Source organism: Pyxicephalus adspersus, chromosome 10, assembly GCF_032062135.1.
Source record: "Pyxicephalus adspersus chromosome 10, UCB_Pads_2.0, whole genome shotgun sequence".
Taxonomy (NCBI): Eukaryota; Metazoa; Chordata; class Amphibia; order Anura; family Pyxicephalidae; genus Pyxicephalus; species Pyxicephalus adspersus.
In genome coordinates, this window is record NC_092867.1 from 14,044,892 (window position 1) to 14,065,045 (window position 20,154).

General features: G+C 36.0%; 1 long non-coding RNA gene across 1 annotated transcript in view; it reads right to left on the reverse strand.

Moving 5' to 3' along the window:
• LOC140339489 (uncharacterized) overlaps positions 1–20,154 on the reverse strand; it is a 210,016-nt gene that overhangs the window by 90,577 nt on the left and 99,285 nt on the right. The window contains exon 3 of the long non-coding RNA XR_011922451.1: positions 14,428–14,541. This is a non-coding gene — a long non-coding RNA (uncharacterized lncRNA). The remainder of the gene's footprint in view (positions 1–14,427; positions 14,542–20,154) is intronic.

Consider the following 20,154-nt stretch of genomic DNA (forward strand, 5'->3'; position numbering starts at 1 on the left):
TGTTGCAGACCTAAAACTATGGGGGGAAAGTAGTGGGCCTTCAAGGACCAGTAACCAGGGGAGTGTTAGAATTGGTCAAGGGTAAAGAAGGTAATTAATGTATCTGTATTGTGATTTATGGTTAAATATTTAGCCTATTTGTTATTTATTATTATTTAATAAAATTTCATTGTTTAATAAAGTTGTATGTTTAATAAAAGGCCTTAGGGCCATTTAACCAATGGTATTGTGCTGTGTTATATAGGGTTAAAGAGGAGGGGAAGCGCACTGAATGCAGGATCTCTGCCTTATCACAGTCATGGGCCTGATTTTTTAAAGCTATACAAAGGATGGAGAGGATACACTCTCATCAATGAAACTGATCCAGCAAACCTGGAATGGATCTATTCAAAGTCAATACCTATTTGCTAGCAAATGTTTTGAATGTTGGACCAGATCTATTCCAGGTTTGCTGGATCACTCAGCTTAACTGATGAAAGTGTATCTTCTCCAGTCCTGGAGAGCTTTAATAAATCAGGTCCAATGTGTAGACAGTTCTGCCATTTACCTAAGCTGAAAGCTCATACAACAAAATGCAGCTGATGCTGGAACAAATGCATACATAGTAGAAGGGTCTGCACAGAGGCTGGAAGAGATCAGTAGTACGGCAATACTGATCGAATAGGAAAAAGTAAAACATATTTTTCTAGCAAAATAGAAAATCATAAAAAAAATCTTTATGATACACAGTACATCTACCTAAACCATCAAGCTTCAGGAAATATGAAGATACATCCAGGGCCTAGATTACTTAAAGCAGAAGTAAACCCAAAACTAACCCAAAACAAAAAAAAAATCACACTTACCTTCAATCCCGCAGATCAGTCTATTCCTCGGGAGGTTTCTTCCATCGGGTCCCACTTCGTCCCGGAACTTGTCTTCAGCCCGGCGCAGGGGGAGTGCCAGGCACGGCCATCTTCTCCTCTCTTCTTCTGTGTTCTTCTTCCTATGTCATCCGATCTCGCACTGCACAGGCGTGACAATGGGTGACGTAGACTGGGGAAAAAACTTGCTGATCTCACTGCGCATGCGAGAGATCAGCAATTTTTTCTCTATTGATGAATGAGCCAATATTGGGCATGCACAGAAGGAGCAGCCAAGAGCCTCCCAGGATGTGTGAGGTTGCTATCTCGGGAGGCTCTGCACTTCCATTCATTCTTGATCGCCTAGGCAATAGAGAATTAAGGGGGTTGTGCTGCACCTTTTTTTTTTTTATAGGGTGTTGCAATTAAAAAAAAAACACTAACAAACAAAAATTTTCCTTAAAAAAATTGTTGTCTACCCTTTTTATGTAAAGTTTATGTGAGTTTAGGTACACGTTAAGTGTATTGCTTTACCAACATGGTAAGCAACATCAGCCAATGAACTAGTTTAATTTAGATGGATGTTTTTACATTGCCTCCAGTCTAGAAGTTATTGCCATGACCCTTTTGTTTTTTACATTTAAAATGTATCTCATAATAAAGGTTTGCTTGACTGCATATGTAGTTCATTGTGTAAAGAAACATTATAGCCTCCTGTGTAGATTTGCAAAAAAAACCTGTAATGAAACGTATGCTAATTTTTAGTAGATTATTCACTTTGGGGGCCTTTGTGCCAACTTATTGTTCACAATTCTTCAGTAACCCACCCACATTATGTACCTTCTATGTTTGGTAATGAACTGGTAAGGTTTGCTGCAAATGTAATGGGTATATGGTTATATGCAGTGCTCCTGCACTCATTTATCAACCCATGTCAGGAAGACCCAGATCAAAATGTTTTTTGCCATCTCCCTTCCATAAAACACCAGAAAATGACTTGTAATTGTTTGATATATCTTGCTAATTTGGTTGCCACATTACAGACCAGCCAGAGAAAGAAAAAATATTGTTCAGAGAAGAATCCTGCCAGGCTGACAGTCTTCAAGATGGAGAGGCAGAACCCATCCACGCCCTCCTTATCAGAGCTTTTAAATAGCAGTCAAGAGTGCTTCAATTTTACACATCTTCCAGCAACAGAAGGACGACTATTATTTGGCGGCTACTTTCTATTCGATGCTTAAATAATTAACTAGAATTCGGGAGCCCGTGTTTTCATACATTGACACACTAGCATCCTAAAACTGAAAACAAGTAGTGGTGCTAATTAAGACTGATAAAAACAATGGAATCTTGTGTTTTCTGATTTATTTAAGAGATAATTAAGTTAAACCGCATACCGTGAAATTATACTTTCAGCTGCAAAGCTAACAAATGATATTGAGATAAGTGGGAAATATCAGATTATCGGAGAAGGATGTAGGAAATCCTCAACCCATTTTCATCTAACACATTTTGGATTGTACAATTTTATCCGTTAGCCTGAAGCAAAAAAAAAATGGAACCTTAACAGATACAGATCAAAAGTGATTTTGTAACCCTTAACTTCAACTTTCTTTTCCATAATCTTAACACATAAAACTTTCTGTCAAGGACTTGCAATACAAAATTCAATCAGGAACCTTGAATCCTTAATTACTCCCAGCACTAACTTCAGGTGACTAATTCAGTTTGGCTATTGCAAAGAACATTTTTTTTTAACTCAATCGATATGTACAATATATCTCACTATCAAGGGCATGCTTCAATTATTTACATAACACTGGCTACATAAGGGAATCCATGCACCCAGCTTCATTGACTGGCACATTTTTCTTCCTGGCTAAAATGTGCACAGCTTAGTGATCCAATCTTGATATTGATGTGGCTGTTTCATATTCGGGATGTTTATCACCGGAGAAGCCAGATGTAGCCAAGATTGAAAGTAGCAGAAAACTTTATGAAGTTGACATTTCTCCATGGCTATTTTTTTTCAGCTAAAATGTTTAATTTGAGGTATGAAGTGAGAGTAAGATTTGCTCAAAGTGAAATTGCTTCTGCAGGCAAGAGCCCAGGATTAGCAATCCGTCAACTGATGCATTGGCCAGAAATGTGGCGATGTGAATGAGAATATCATCAGGCTGATTGGGGCTCTCCCAAATATTATTTAAAGCTGATTCCCCAGACTGATAGTTTTTTATATTCCATACACTACCAGGATATTTCTAGCAGAGCCACTTATGTGAGAACTGTGAAAAATAATCAGGAATGGTAAAAGTTAAAGGAAAAGTAAAGTCTATTAAAGGTTTAAAAAGTATGTGAATGGTATTAGCATAAAATTACATGTATGTATAAATAATATACGTATATATATAACATAGAGAAAATGAATAAAGAGTATTGAATACCTTGTAATCAATAATATACATTTGGGGTCAGATAGAAGACATCCACTTCTGCTATTTAACCAAGACTAAGAATAACTGAGAAAACGGGTAAATATGCAGATCCTACTTTCACCGTGCCAGGCTACCTCTCCAGTGGAGTGGAAGTTGGTACAACTGCTAGCTCATAACTACCACCACCAGTGGCAATAGTTAAGCTTGCCAATAGAACACAATGTTCTACATGTTGTGAGGCAATAGGACATGTTCTTGTTTGCTCCATGGAATTTTTGCTTTTTCTAGATGGTAGGAGTCCTAATAGTACATTGGCAGGGCAGTCATTGTGACAGTATGATGGGGCACCCTGGATTGCATGCTGTATAGATACAGTTTTTTCGTAATACAAGTTTAATGATATTCCAGTATAAATATTCATTACCTGATGTTTGTTTTTGGCTTTAAAACTTTTCAAGTCACTGACTTTGAAACCTATTAAAGCCATTGGGTCATCATGAAACCCAAGATTCAGATATTTGATAAAGACAGCTAAAACAGCCTCAATATTTCCTCAGTATAGATAAAGACCAAGAACATTCAATGGATGGGGTTCAAAGGCCCAATAGATGTTCCTAGTAAATCAGAATACTGGCAAAAAGTCACTTTAGGCAATAAGGTGATATTGTCATAGACGTTTGCTTCTCTGAAAGGCATTTTTAATGTCTGATTTAATTTGACGGGAGATTATCCTTCCAATTTGTGGATGTAATGAAGTTACAAACCCAATAGAAAAAAAATATGTAGATACTCACATCTCTACCAGGCAACAATTTCAATATTTGCTCTCTTACAGAGCTGAAGACCCCTATATCTTTACTGTGTTCCTTAATGATGTAAGGGTTGGTTCCATACAATAGATAATGATGCTGACCACAATGTGTTTGTACTATATTTTAAATGTTGACATCAAATTTTAGAACAAGATTTAAAAAAAATAAGTATTTTTCAATGTATTGTTTAATAGGAGACTTTGAATAGAATCCAAAAAACCCAATATAGAGTTGTATAGGCTGTAAAGAAGAGATAGGTGAGTATTTGTCTTTTTGTCTGTCAATTTTTTCAGAGGCTGGCTGTCCCATTTTGGTTGCAATATGGCGGAGTAGCTTTAAGTATGTAATTGATTATATAAGCAAACACAAAGCAGAATAAATCCTTAACGTCCATAAAAATATTATACCAATTTAACACATTTAGTCACTTCTCTTCTTACCTACCCCTTAACATTTATTTGTGTGTTTGAGCCTAGGTTCTACATCTTCTAGATTTGGAATTTGATATGCCATGGTACTTTTGGGAGACAAAAATCAATTTAATTCAGCATACTAATTAAAAATACTGTTTCAGCTGTTTTAATACAGACAATACTGAGGAATAAGGTCTAATATTAGGCGGTGTCGAATTTGAAATAACCACAAAGGCTCCAATAAATGCATTCATTTTCCTGTTAACTTATGCAATGAGGTCACCATAGAATTGCACTGAAATTGGTCTGATTTTGTAATCTCTGCTCATAATGACATTGTAATGGGCCCTGCATACACTTGTATTAAAACCTTTTTCCACCATAATCTCACATTGTAATTGGAAGATCACAGGACCTCCAGAGACTTCTGAATAAATCATCAGAAGTTAACGTTATACAGTATTTACTTTTCATTGCATTTTAAACATGACCAGAAGCGAAGAGTGTAGAGATGCAACCAAAACCTTGTGTACTTTTAAGATGCTTTAAACATTTAGAATAAATTGTTATGTGATATTTAGTGTTTAAGGCCACATTGCCCGAATCATACTGTTTTCTGCAGACATTCTAAATGACGATATTAACTTAATTTGGACAAAAGGTGCATTTGGAAACCAGCTCAGTCATTAAAGCGTACCTAAACTTTTATGTTAAGTAAAAATTCTGTTTTTTTTGTTTGTTTTTTTTAAAAAGAGCATGACCGCCCCCCTTGTTCCTAATGAATGGGAGCACAAAGTCTCACGGGATACCTACGTAAGGCATCTTGTGTGCTCCTCTTGGGTGCTCCTTCTGCGCATGCCCGAGCATCTCAGGCATGCGCAGAAGGAGCCTTTTCGTTGAGAAAAAACATTTTTTTTTTACAACCTACGTCACCCGAACTCGCACCTGCGTCTGGTGACGTAGGAAGAAGAACAGGAAGAAGAAACAATGGTGGCGGCGCCCGGCGCAATGATAGAAGAAGCCTCCAGATGGGTCGGACTGCCCTGCAGGATTGAAGGAAAGTGGATTTTTGTTGTAGGCTCTTTTGGGTTTAGTTCCTCTTTAAGTGTTGTCATCGACTCCTTTTAACCTTTCCAAATGGTCTAACATTTAATCAAGGATTCTTGTCAAGCCAAGCTTTTGGACTTTAACAACAATATAATGTTTTGTTTTTTGGTCTTTGATTGTTTTTTGGTCTTTGATATATGTTTTTTCTAATTCAGAAGAAATCATAATTCGAGAAGTCAACGCAAAAACCAACCAGAAGTAAAATGAAATAGGAGCAAACATTGGATAAAAGACATTTTAATTTCAACCAATGATGTGGATCCCACCAACCACAGAAAAAGTTTAGTGTTAAAAGATAATATTGGATGCATATTGTGTTAATGAGACAATACAGAAAGTTTTAGAGTACCAAAATCATGCCACCTCCAACTGCTTTTTTTGCAATAACATACTACTCCTATCTCAGTTTATTTACTAACTGGAAGTGTTTTATTACAATTATTGTGTGAAGCTGGGTGACCCAACAAACCTGGAATTGACCTGGTCCCGGATTTCAAACATTTTCTAGCAAATATCAAATGACTTTAAAGAAATCCTTCCCAGGTTTGCTGGATTACCCAGCTTCACTGATGAAAGTGTATCCTCTCCAGCATTGGGGAACTTTAACAAATAAGCCCCTTGGTGTCACTAGCTAAAGGCAGTTGTAGGCTTCTCTGAGAAATAGAAGTGCACTATCTTATCTAGAGATTACCTAAAGTAGGTTTGGATTGGCAAGTCAACAGGCAAATAATGCACCAATCATAAACAAGTAAAGGATTGAGCAGAAGTGTAGTGTAGTAATCATCTGAAACAAGAGAAGAGAGTTCAGGATAAGAGAAGAAGATAGTTATACACCAGACTGAAAACCTATGGCAAAGCTCAAGAACCCACTTTGCTCAACAACCCACAGTTGGAGTAACAAGTGTGTCTGCACCAGGGTGGATTATGTAAACCAGTAAAAGGTGCCAAGGCACATATAAAATTGGCATGACAGGCCACAACCTAGAAAACATACCTGTGTAGGGGCCGGATAATGGGAGACAAACAGCTGACTATAGGAGCCACCTTCCTTTACTCCTGCTCCGCTCCTCTGATTGCTGTTGCAGTCCTGTACTATGTGTTCCTGGATAGAGTTTCTGACAGGAGGAAACTCTATCCCATGGCTGTACTTATGAATGCAGCCGTGATAATCCACCTATAGTGATTTCCCATGGTTTCGCAAAATTTGGGCCCATCCGAACTTTGAGGAAATTTTTGCGAGAATGCCAGAGGCATTCTCGCTCATCCCTAGTAAGTAGCATTGTATTGTGTTCCTGCACAATGCTTTTATGCTTAAAAGGTTCCTGAAGTCTAGGAGGAATGTAGTTGTATTCGTAATGTGTATAATGTATAGGATATATGTGTTTTTGTATATTGTATTGTATCAAAGCTACAAAATACATTTTTTTATAAGTTAGGGTTTATTTTATTTTTCCCAATTAAGGAAACACTATTAAAAAAGAAAACTTGTATTAAACACTTGTAGCCAGCAGGTGTTGTAAAGGTTTCTTTCTACTGCTAGTCATTTTTATTCTATGTTGTGAATAACCTGGTATACTTTGATGAACAGTTTGTACTCTTCTAGATTTTTAATTGGATGGTGATATTCCAAAAAGGATCCAGCAACGTTGGGCTTTCTAATTAGAATTCCAGTTCTATTATGAATTCTGTTAGGATTCTGTGGGCCAATATAGACTGTTACTAATTTAATGATATCCTGAAATGTTTGGGCTTAAAATTGTCTGGACTAAGAGAATATCTTGGTGCGCACATTCATGCTAACTATATGGCAGGCAAAACCATATAAATCTGGTGAAAGAAGAACTGTTTCAAGCAGCTGTACCTGTGATAGCTGGGAGATGTTCCAATTATGGTCTCTAATATCAGCTTATTACCAGATTGTTTAGACTTGAGATAGCGGACGTAAAATGTTCATTCTTTTAAACCAGTGCATATTTCATAAGTTTCTATATCACTGTCGCCCTAATTATGACTTCCTCATCACAGAAATGAAAATATGTCTACTCAGAGCCACTAAAAGAAGTTATAATGGAAAAAATTGCATGAATAATAAGAGTGGGGATGGCACTCAGCCCAGTATGTCAGCGTAGCGGTGGCGGTGCCAGAATTCGCTAATTTATGCTGAAAGAGTTACGCCGGTCAAGGAGTGACTCGCAATTCATTGCTTTTATACACTGCCTATCAGGACTTTTTACATTTATGAAGAAACATAATCCATTTAAGTAAAATGTTCTCAAATGGTTTGTACAATTTCCCGTTTACGAGCATGATTATCAGAGTTCATGATGTGAAGGGCTAGGTGAAGACGATACACCTAACAAAAAAACCCACAAAGCTAATGTTAAAAAGTGCTATTTCATTTTTTACTTTCTTTTTCATGAAAATAGTCTTTTAAAAGAAATCATTATATACCCTCAATTACAGATTACTTATGAGTGTATGCACTGCCACTTGAACTCTGATCAACTGATAAAATCAATAATATCAATTTGGTAATACCTATTATAATGTTTAATGATTTTTTACTCTATGGCAGAGTTGTCCAAATTCAGCCTTCCAAGGCCACATACAGGTCATAACATTCATAAAACAGAACATGTTTTGACATTTTGTAAAATTTATCTTACAACATTTTCTGCTAAAAGAGAAGGTGGATCCTGACCCTTGAAGGCTGAATTTGGATATCTTTGGAATAGGAGGATATATAGTATTAGAGATTAATACTTAATTTATCTCTTGCTCTACCAGCAGCTGTCCCACTTCTCTGTTTCTGCTCCAGCCCTGAAATGTGTCAGGCTATGGCATGCCCCTGTATAATGAAGGACCTGCATTGTATGAGTTAAGGGAGTTGAGGGAGGTGGCCACACAACTAGCAAAAAGGAGTGGAAAACCCCTGTTGGGTGCTGTTGTGCAATGCCTTTAATTCTGCCAATAAAGGCTAGATTAGAAAAAAACGTTCTCATTTCTATATGAACTATTAAGTCCAATAAAAACTTTGAGACAGCATAAATATCTGATTGCAATTTTAATGTCCTATTATTTTTTGTCGGTTATTAGAGCTGCAACAGCGTTCCAGTGCTGGTGCTGACTGTACCAAAGCTGTAGCTCTCAGGCTATGTACACACATCTGATGAGTCTCGCCCCATACAAATAGTTGGGCGAGAATCTAACATGTGTAGAGAGGTCGCCCAATATCCTTCATAAATCCGTGTTGAGGAAATCATGAATGACAGACAATGAACAACTGCAAAATGGGTTAATGGAGGTGCCACACACACTTTCTCCCTTGTCTCCTCTTCATAGAACAGAACAGGGATGTGTGTACAGCGCTCATGCCATCATCTGGCAGTCTTTTCTCAATAATTGAGCATGTGTACGCAGCCTTACTATGGGAGGCATTTCAGAATGCTGCATAAAAAATACTGCTGCACAGAAAGCAGTGGTCCTGAATGGCTGGGAAATTAAAGGTTGGACTTGGGTCATGAAACCACTATGAACAATAAGACAACCAAGCTTTTCTTTTAACTTTTACTATCCATATCTTACGTACAAGCTTCAGTTTCGGATGTTGGTAAACCCTTACAAATTTGTTCGGATTATTGTCAATTATATAAGATATGTACAAACTCTATCTCATGCTTGAATGTGTTGGTGTAAACTAACTGCAACATGTGTAAGGCTACATACACACTTGAGATGATTCTAGTCCGAGACAAGGAATATATTTGTTTGTGTATAAAGAATACAAAAAGAGAGAAAGATTTTTTTTGAGTCTCTATATATTAAAAGTGTACAAAATTATATATTACAATTGGTATATTGAAATTATACAATCTTATATTGAACTACTTGTAGGACCCTTCCTCCAGCTGTATTACATTTTAATTACAGTGAGGAGGGGTCTTTTTTCTTCAAAACTAGAGTGTGGTGTCTACTAGTGATGAATGTTTCATTACAATATTTTTTTTTTCCTTTAATCCCGACCTGTTTCGCCCTACCGGGCTTCTTCAGGGGAAACCTTTAGAAATTATAAAGATAATACATCATACAATCAGTATATATACAAAATAATAAAATTGTATATATTGCATGGTTACATGACATCTTGTATAATATAAAACAAATTACAAGGATGTCTTATTGACATTAACTTGGATAACAGCATCATATCCATAAAGTAAATCATATTGAGATCAAATTTTAAAAGATTAAGACAAAAATACTTGTATATATTATAAATATAAAACAAATTACTGTATATACATGAAACTTACTTTGTATTTGGTAACGCTGGGTCACAGATTACATAATAAAATATTCTAATAAAAGTCTGAGACAGGCCCTGAGGTAAGAATCTGAATCTGACAAATGTACAGCAGCCATTCAACATCATTCATGGATCTGTCCTGATGGATCCATGAAAGACGGAAGACAAGCAACCGCAATGGAAGTGAATAGAGGAGAGTGCCGATTGCTTGTTCTCCACTCCATAGAACAGAATGGCGTTGTATGTACATCGTTCATTCATTCATCTTTCAATCATTTGTGGTTGAAAATATATATAAATATATTGGGAAAATAATTAAAGCCACAAAAATAATATTAAAATAAAAATATATATTCTTTTCTCATGCAAAACCTAAATGAAAAATATTAAATGTAGTGTTACTTTAAGAATCTACATGCATGAAAATTTTCCAACAAATAAGAGGCCATTTAAAAATAATGTACTCAAGCCTTGAAGATCAGGTGAATTTGTTGATGCTGCCCGGTAGTGACATTTTACAGATAGATCCTTTACCCAACAAAGATATTATTTGCAGAAGTGAAAATGATTCTTGTTAAACTAATGCCATGCAAGTAGATCTTCAAAAGAGGTTCATATATTTTGCAAGAACACTTCGTAAAGATTAATCAACTTCAAAAGCTTTATATATTTTCTTCAAACAGGAAAGGACGAGGACCCTTATTAATTCTCTAATAGAGGATAACATGGATGAGATACAAGTGATCTCCTTTAGAAGCCTCGAAACGGAGACTAAGGAAGCAAAGATATTATATTTTTTAATGGGCCCCATGTATTAAAGAGCGCTAACATGTATTGCGTGCTAGGATGCATTTTTGGTGGTATATTAATGTGGGTTGTTTAATCAAAAGGAAAAAAAAAAGGTTTTAGAAGAAAGTAAAGTAATGTTTTGCTGTATTATTAAAATAGAACCAAGGCAGAAGTCTATCATAAAGTGGGTATTCTGGGTTTATAGCCCCCACATACTACACTGTACTCAATTCATTTTTGGTCGAACCCTTGTTCACACCTTTATGATGTAACGTATGTGCCAGAACCAGCATAAATGCATGTGCACAGTTTTGACATTATTTTATTGGTGGTATTTTGCACCCATGTGCTGCATTTTTTAATGTGTTGGTCAAAAGGGTGCCAGTGTATGTAAGTACTTTGTGGTTTAGCACATAAAACAAACCCCTCCCATAGCAATCTCAACTTTACCTAAAATGTATTACCAGAACAAAAAATGTGAATGCATTGACCGACACATATCAATGCACATAAAAATGCATGTTATACCCATAAAAATTCATAACACTTCACCTGAAGCAACCCTGATGGACCACAAAAAACAGGTTCCAGGCTATTGTTTTTTTAAAATGTTTTTAAAATGACAAAGTAATATGTCCCATGCATTTTTCTTTAAGTACTATAAAGGGATAACCCATCTGTTTAGGAGCATGCTATCCCCATCACAATAAAACAACCTATTGGAATCCCAACAGGAATTTTAAACTGGAAGCCCCCTTAAAATGTGATGCTATGCTACAAGTTTTGCTGAAATGAATAAATGAACAGAAAGAGAAGGTCTGGGATACTTAACCCACAAAAAATGCTGCTTCAAATTATACCTAGTTGTGCCAAATGCTTCTTTGGACCTGAGACTGGAGTAAAAGAGACTAATATGGGTGAACGTGGGTGATCCAACAAACGTAGAATGAATGATTTCTCAAAATCAGTTGCTAAAATGTGTCAAATGCTTTCAATACTAGACCAAATCCATTCCAGATTTGCTGGAACACCCAGGTTTACCCATAATAGTCTATCTTCTCCAGTCTTGGAGAGCTTAAATAATTCAGGTCCAAAGAGGCATTTGGTCACATAATCTCTGCTAAAAAGAAGCATCAGTATATTACCTTGTTGACCTCCCCATCTCCCCTGCAGGTGATACCTAGACCAGAGGCATGGAATTTTATAACTGGTACCAGTTAAATATTTGACAGAAAATGGTGCAAAAAAATCATTGTGTCCCTTTACATCAACTAGTGGTTGGAATTTGACTAGGTAGCCTCTTGCAATCCCCTGAACAACATAAATCAGGCTTGGAGAAGAAATGTCAGCACTAGTAGACAATCAACTGTGGCCATGTATAGTGATCATGTGCTGACAAGAAAAATGATGGCTGAGCTTGTCACTCAGCTGCTTTTTCCTAACTGCAAGGGACAGGGACAAGACCTTTTACTGCTGCAGAGAAAAGTCAGTTCTTCAGGCTGCATAGGACTTTGTAAAATTTAGGATTGAATAAAGAAGTTTGATCATGGACGAGCATGGATTAGGCGAGATCCAGAACCTAGACAGCCCTTCCGGCTGTGCCTCTGCCACCTCTCACGCTGCTCTACACTTTGCAATTCCCCTATAGGAGAGTGGACTCACCAAACCAGCTACAACAGCCCTATTTGCATGGTAAGCCAAGCATACAAGTATATATACAAAGTATACAATTATCATATCCTAAGAATTTTAACCCCCGGACTCCACATCGTTTATACAGATTTGGATATCTATTATACCCTTTTGGTATCCTTGCTAGAGAGGTAAGTTTATCTCTCCAATTTCTTCAAAAGTAGTCTCAATATTTTATTGTATTATACCTCTACTTTTAATATAAAATACTTACACCCCATACAGATCCAACATATAAATAATCTGGTTTATTAGCTTGTCATTTGAAATTGCATATACATTGGATGAATGGACTGCAAATGCCTTTTTGAAACACCATAATTGCCACAATTATTATCTGCACCAATTCCTCCTTTGTGTATCGCACAATACAGAGGTATGTAAAATTCTTACTTATAGACATATCATATAAAAACCCTACTTGATTTTATGTTATACTTTAAATATTTTCTTTACCAAAGTTATAACACCACCTAAAATTGAATACTTTATTTATTAGCACGTTCAGCCGGGACTTCACATATACTTTATTTATACCATTACCGATCATCTGCAATGTAAGTAAGAATGTAAGAACTTTAGAAATATTTATATGCTATCTAAGCTTGTAAAATATCTGCATGATATATGTGAACCGAACTACAATGCTTATAAATGCTTTAGATTTTTTATCCCTTACCTCCTACTTCAGAACTATTTTATGTATATGACACTTTACCATACCAACATTCTATAATGTATGTCCACTGTTTTAATATGTATTCCTCAAATTGTATTGTTTGTATGTACAGACCACAAACTCCTATACAATATTTTACCCCTGAAGAAGCCAATTGGTGAAATTCGTCGGGACGTATAGGACATAAACGGTCATTTTTCATATACTATTGCTAGCATATTTCTGTACAGTATAAAATATTCCAGCTCTGTAAAGAATAACAGAACTAGGGATATGACTTACCTTGATGTGTTGAATAATTATGTATGAATCTAAAGTATATCAATACATAATTACTTTTCATAATCTTGAGCTTCAAACCTCTTTCTATTCTGTCCTATAAACAATCATGCTCAAAAATTTAAATAGAGAGCGGCTCCCACATTATATCTATTTCGGGGAAAGAGAAATATCACCCATTCTACTTGAATAAAGAAGTAAAATTATTTGGCTCTGATTACAGGTCTTTATGTTTATTCCATGCATACAGGTGTGCTGAGCTGTGTGTCTGGAGTTCAGCTTTAACATTTGTTTTATGTTTAGTATAGAGGAGAAAAAGCATCACCCCTTTCTTTTTCCTACCATCTCTCTTATTACACATATCATGAACATCTTCACAATCTGCTTCAGACAGAAAAAAATTTAGAGCAACACTCGCTGCACTCCCAAAGATATGTATTACCCTAGAAAATATAGATAGGTAAACAGTCTAATATTTCAGCTAAGCACACATATAGATTACCGGGATGGATATGATGAGGAATATTCATTACAGCTTTTGACTATAATGAGTCTTCTGAACGTACATTTCACTAACTCAATCAATGAACTTTGCAAAGATATATTTAAAAAAGGGGTATTTAGGGATTAGGAACAGGTTTTCGAAAATGAAATGGAAGCTATCCTGACAAATCTATCAGGAATAAGATCAACAACTTAAGTTTAAACCAATCATCCTGAGTATATATTTGAACTTGGATATGTAGATGCAGATTCACAAGTCCCCACGGTTCTGCAATACACTCGGAGGATCAGCAGCCCTATAGACAGCTAAATTACTCAGAAAGCCGGGGAATTTATCAAACATGAATTTCAAAGTAGATTCTAGCCTGCAGGAAAATGGAAGTGCCCATTAATGTACATACAAAATAAATGTTGTCTGCAACTTACTTCCCCTGTTTATTGCTCAGAAAGAATCAGATAAAGGTTTCTTTTTTTAATTTTCATTTGCATAAAGTGAAACAAAATACTTTTACAGCTTTGATGGCAAGCTTTGAGAGGAGTAAAGCACTCGAGACTTAAAAAGATGATACCTGGCTCCGGCGGGAGATAGCGAGGGCTCTTCAGCATCCTTCAAACAACGGTTTGTTTGTTCGCGTCAATAATTTGAAGGCGAGTGTCATTCCTTCTTTAGCAAACTGAGAATTCTAAAAAACAAAATAACAAAAGTAGCAATCAGTTTAATTTACAATCCAATGTTTTATTTTTGCTTAAAGGTGAACACCGGTCTAATTAAAAAAATTAGAATATTGTTTTGAGATAACCAACTATCAGCATAACTGAATACAAATAATTAACGAATGTACAAACTCTCTTTAAAGTGTGGAAACTATAGGCAGTCTAGGACATATCGGGTGAGAATTTTACCTGAGCATGCCCTTTCATCTACCAGTGTTCCTCAACCAGGGTTCCTTGGAGATGTGGGGTTCCACCAGAGGTTGTTAGGGGTTCCCTGAGCAATGAGCAGTTTGTGCCTCTCAGGTTAGTTTAAATGATACCATTCATCTTGTTGGCTGTAATGGTGACTTTCTTCCCACTGGCATTGGGAAGATTACATTCCCACAATTACATTCCCACAGGAATGTAAGAGACATTCTTCCCAGTGTCCACCACTCCAATGTACTGTGAGCAGTGTAATTATAGCTGGAGTTCCCTGAAGATCTGAAAGGTATTTCAAAGGAGTGATAAAAAGGTTGGAAAACACTGATCCAGTGCAGTAGCCTGAACTCTTGTACATTTGAAAAAAGTACAACTAAGTTTTCTTTTCTACTGTCTAGGCTTAATTAGTAATAAGTGGGTTCCAGAATCCTGAACCATTTTTGTAATGAGAATGAGTTGGAATCGAACCTATGCTTCTCATTGCCACTGCACTTGACTCTTAGCACACAACAACCCAAATATCTTCTCAACAAGGACGCTTTACTCAACATAAATCTAAAAATTGTGAGCCAGTTGTATCACGCCAATGCCCCAATATCCTGTGGAAACTTTCTTTTAGATAACCTTAGACTTAAAGCACTCCTGTCCGCCAAGGTTAGTGCCATCTTGTCTTCCATTTAGATCATCCTTGGTGCTGTACGTGTGGCCAGCTATGACACCAACCATTTGAAGGCTGGAAAGACTGGTTGTGAGCTTACACACTGGCACCTGTGAACACATGCCTAGAATGTAGTATATGCTGCACATGTGGTACTGAGTACAATGTTAATAAAAACACTTCAGAAAACAATATCTGTACATCTGATTAAGGATTTAATAACTTTTATTGATCATTTCTAACCTGGGGGAACTGGTTCAATCGGTGGGTTTAGTTTTGCTTTATTTAAATACCTTTCACTCAGACAAGCAAGAATTAATGCTTGCAACACTTCAGTTATATGAACATGACAGTTTTTTATGAACTTTTATGAACAATAACAAAATGTCTACAGAACATTGGAATCATTTTATAAATGTTTTCACCAAGTCTAACTCAAATTTATTTTTTACATTGAATTCAATTAGAAAATGTGTAAATAAACTTTTGCTCAATTAAATTCAAGGTGAAATATGGAGTGCTTTAGGTAAAAGATGATTCTTAGACATACACACACATACACTATTAATCTATCTATATATATATGACCCATAAAGTTCCTTGCTTTATCTTTTCACTTAAAGTGAATGGATTTGGTTGATCATACAAGTTTACCATTAAATCTACATGTTTTTAAAATTGTGTGTTTTATTACTTTATTATATTTTCTAACATTTAATGATAGATGAATCCAAAAAAAATTGTGCAAAGCATATTGGGTTGCTTTTAAGTAAACGCATTCAGGCATGCCGGAATGTATATGGCTTATGAAGCTGGCCCTTGATAAGAGAATGGGGAATATTCTTTGAATGTGACTTATTCTGCAGTCTGTGTAATTTTATCTTCCTAATAATATGTGTAGTATTACTTAGTTTTAAATATAAATATAAATATATATATATATATATATATTTGTAGTACAGAAAACAAAAAAAATATTATGTAAACACAATTTATTTTCTCCTCCTCCTCTTATTAAACCTCTATGTATCTGGAGACTGCATGCTTTCACACAGATATCTTCTACCACAACCTATACTTCAGATTGGATGCACTAATCTGGATGGATGTTCTTCACCTTTGGCAGCTGGTTTGTTGACTCCATTATTGAAATACACCATTGTTCCCTTGATGGTTTGTTCTTACAAGTGGCTGGTAACTAGTAGCACCTCCAGAATATCAACCCCATGCAACCTGAAACAAGGAATTCTGCCCAAATAACATATTCTCTATTGTGAGAGCTACTGGAAGCCATAAAAAATTCAGATTCCGGTTTGGGATAGTCAGAAAAAATACCTACAGCTGTGGGTTTGAAGCCAGGAGGACTGGCAGGTACAGAAGATCAGTGTATGATTCATTATAAAGGTAAATGCCATTGTTTGACTGCATATTTTATATTAGTATTCATACTTGCTAAACAAACTATTTTTCTTGAGGGCTTTGGCAATAATTGGGTTAATGAGTTTTACTCAATGTAAACTTACAATCTAACATTTCGCAGTGTTCATGAACAGTGACATTTTTCTGTTATTTAGAAAATTATAGCACTAAGCATCCCTTAATAAGCTAATTAATATGATTAAGTTGAATTCTATTCATGAGCTCATTGCCATTTGCTGCATAAAATTTCATTTGCCTTAGAGTATAAGCAGTTAGGAGCTGTAAAGCAAATATGCTACACTTATTGCCTCCATCGTTCATCAGTCTCTTGTCAAAGGAGAACCAGAAAGTTTTACTTGTAAGTCGATTATAGAGGGGTATTGGACCAGTCACAAGTGCCCTTTGTCCTACAGAGAATACAGATCTACGAGTCCCATTGAGTCTCGATGCCATACTGACAAAATCAAATATTAGTCACTCTTGTTACCCAAAAAATGTGGATCTCTCAGTACAATGCAAGTCTGTATTAATAAATTCCTGACATGTCACATTGTACATCAACTTTTATCAAGTTTTACCAAGCTTTACGTTTTATCAATAAAAAGCAGTCCTTGAGCTACAGTCAAGTGACTATGACCAAGCTGAGATTATTTGACCAAGCTGAAGCCTGATTTATTAAAGCTCTCCAAGACTGGAGAAGATACACTTCTATGAGTGAACCCGTGTGATACAGAAAACCCGGAATGTACTTCTTAAAAGTTATTTGCTATTTGTTAGCAAATGTTTTCAACCCTGGACCAGATTCACTCCTGGTTTAGTGGATCACTGAGCTTCACCCATGAAAGTTTATCTTCCCCAGTCTTGGAGAACTTTAATGATTCAGGCCCTATGTCATCAGTCTACTGCATGCAAGGGGAAGTAATTTCTCAATCAAATCAATCCAAATATATATAAATATATTTATTTATACATTTTGGGGGGGATCATTCCCCTATCTATGGCCATGCATACCAAATTGTTTTTTTTTGTTTGTTTTAATATGTTTGATAAATTACCATTTTAATAAATGAGAATAAAAACTGGTTAAAACATTCACTGACTACAAGTCAGAAAGTGAGCTTAATAGTATAGGATATCACCCCACAAATGAAATACAAAACTGTTTAATCAGTAAACCATTCTACATAAAGTAACTATTAAATTGATTAGCCATTTAAGATAACATCCAATATTGGAATAGGTGTTTAAATGAAAAAAGTTAGGATCTCGCATTTTTTAGGATAGGGGACTGCTAAGGGGTCCCAAGAACCCTTGTACTAGAGGTTACAGTTTGCAGATATCTACCCCCCACAAATTTATGCAACTTGGGTCTAATTCTTAAAAAGCAAACCAATTCTCTCATCTCTGCCTATAGTTAAGTACATGTATTACTCATCCCATTACAATAATTCCTATATTCCAAAATGCCGGAAATAAAATTCTCACACATTCAAAGGTTAAGGCATTAGTTAGGTGTCAGTGTTCAAACATTATAAAGCTATTTTATAATTGGAACAATTTCAGCTCTTGGTTATTTCCTAATTAAATATTTGTCACCAGGATTGTTATTGGTTCAGCAGAAATGAGGGTTGTAAAATAAATAAGGTGATGTCTTCTCACATTTCGTGTGCCGCACAGCACACGGCTCTGAATAATGAACTCGCTGACTCCTGAAGTCAGGATGTCCATCTTCAAGTGTTAATTCAGGCTGCCAATACATTCTCACCAGCTCCTGGTGTCAAGAAATGCCTAACTTCAAATGCCAAAGGGTTAATAAAGCAACATATTGGCGGGATTTGTGTGAAATATTCCATTTTCTATTACAATTGTTTGCAAATGGAAAGGTTCACAGCTTGTGTACAGGTACACCTTCACAATGGTTACCTCTCCAAAGCATGGTGTGAAAACTGCAAAAATATCATGCGGAAAAAAAGAATATGGTGATTGAGAATGAATGGGAGTGCAAAGCCTCCCAGGATACCTATGTCACGCATCCCAGGATGCTCTTGGGTGATCCTTCTGTGCATGCCTGAGCCTTTTCGTTAAAAGGGAAAAAAATTGCCTGGGTCAGGTGGCGTAGGAAGAAAAACTCGGAAGAAGATGACAGCTCCCGGAGCGCCGGCCTGGGTAATCCTGTGAAAACTGCAACGGATCTGCCTCAGGATTGAACACATTTGCCAACTAATAGCAAAGGAAGCTAAATAGCAAATGAGGAAATCCATGCTAGGTTTGCTGGATCACCGAGCTTCTCCCATATTAGTTTATCTTCACCAGTCTTGGGGAGCTTTAATAAATTATGCTTATGCTGTGCCTTGTACTCTTTAGCCTCCTTCTATCTTCCTCTCTCTATCTCTTTCTTTATATTTCAATATATATTTATTTATCCTATCAACCATATTTGTTTTACCCTTCAATTCCATCATGGAATATTTGCACAGTCATGTGACACACGTGATCTGCATTTAGGTGAGATCATTGCATTTTTATTCTTGGCAGGCCTTTATAGCCTGTAATAAAAGCACAACAAAAACTGAATAATTATAAATGTCTCTCATGACCAGTGAAAGACATGAAAGCACCTTGGGTGGTCTTTGGACCACCATTAAACAATCTTTTACTCTGTGGGTTAACGAGATTTTATGAGCAATATTTCTGCCAGTTGGGATTTGTGTTAATTTAAGGGAAATTGTTTACCAAAGAGAAAAAAAAACAACATGTTTTATGCAAAAACCATCATGCTCCTCATTACCTTCCCATCATTAACAGTGTAACTATTTAAGGCCCGTTAACTTTCCCAAATATGTGATTTACTGCCCCAACACTTAGCAGGCAGGGGTTGCAAATTTATTATCATGAGATTTAAAATACTGGAGAAAAAAACATTCAATACATGTGTAGTAATATCCTTTGTATAAATCACTTGTAAAACCACATATTTAGTGTGAAGTGTACCGGACCCTCAGGAAGGAGAATAACTGGAACAAAATCATAGAGATTAACATAATTAATGTGTGAAAATAATCTGTATAAAGATACAAAAGGTCAATATAAGGTTTTAGCATTTTTCATTTTCATACTATAGACATTAGGTTATTATCAAATAAAGATATCAGTGGCAATTCAAAAATCCATATTGCAATCAGAACTGTTATTGGTGTGTGTCTTTTTTTTTAATTGTAACAATCAAATATGTTGACAGTTCACTCAGAGGTTTTTTTATAACTGAAGGGAAACATGACTATCCAGCTTTCGCTATAAACTGCTA